The following is a 1,254-nucleotide window of genomic DNA, read 5'->3' on the forward strand; positions in this document are numbered from 1 at the left end:
TGAATTTTAATTAAAAACTAATAAAAATATACTAAAAACTAACTAAAAGATACTAAAAACATACTAAAAACAATGCCAAAAAGTGTACAAATTATCCGCTCATCACGCATCCTTTGACAAAGTTACAAAACAAAATAAATATCTTTCACTCGATCTTCAAATCTAACATTTTATTATTTTATTTTTTAATTAATTATGTTTTTTATTTTTTAAAAAACTACTACCATTTTTATTTAATTTAAATTTTATAATTATTATACTTGATACTGCAAAAATGATAATCACCTCCAATGTACTGATTTTTTTCACAAAAATACAGTAATTTTCGTAACAAACTTTAATTTTATTTGTTTCTTAGTTTACAACGAACTTCAATTTTGTTTCTTAATTTTACAACAATGAAATTAAATATACTGACAATTACGATTGTTATACTATCCGTTGTGATATACCTATTACATAACATGAAATTGACTATATATAAGGATATGATGAATTAAGAATTTAAGATTATTGTTGGGAAACAGTGAGGGAAGTCTGTATAGAAGAGCAGATGAGATAAGAATAACTGTCGCTCTCAAGAAGAAGCTCTTCGACAAGTTTCTGCTATTTCAATTTTTCCCCTTAGTTTCCAAAAGAATGGGTCCAAAGCATTATTTCGGTGAGTATCTTTTAATAATTTTATTATTTATTTGTTATGAAAAGTTATAGGTTTAATTATTCGATCGGTTCTTATAGTTTTATTGAATTTTCATTTAGATTCTTATACTTTTTTTTCTTTTTGATTGAGTCCCTATACCATATCAGATTTGTAATTAAGTTTCTGTTATAACAAAAACGTTGAAATTAATGGAATATTTTGTTAAAAAAAACGAATATGCCTAACACTTGAATAAATATTCTATCTAGTTTAACAAAATATTATGTTAATTCTAACTTTTTTATTACGGTAGAAACTTAGTTACAAAGTCTAATATGGTATAAAAACCCAATTAAAAAAGAAAAAAAAGTATAGAAACTTAATTAAAAAATCGATAAAACTACTATAAAGACTGATAGAGTAATTAAACCAAAATTATATTATGTTTGAATATTATTTTTTCTTTTTCTCTTGTGGTTATTTTGTCAGTATTTTTTAATTATTTTACATATGTTTATAATACATTTAAAATAATAAGATAAAAATATTTTTGATATACATTTAAAATTTATTTAAATTTGTGCTTATATTTTTCTTAATATAAATAATTTTTA

Source organism: Arachis stenosperma, chromosome 1, assembly GCF_014773155.1.
Source record: "Arachis stenosperma cultivar V10309 chromosome 1, arast.V10309.gnm1.PFL2, whole genome shotgun sequence".
Classification (NCBI taxonomy): Eukaryota; Viridiplantae; Streptophyta; class Magnoliopsida; order Fabales; family Fabaceae; genus Arachis; species Arachis stenosperma.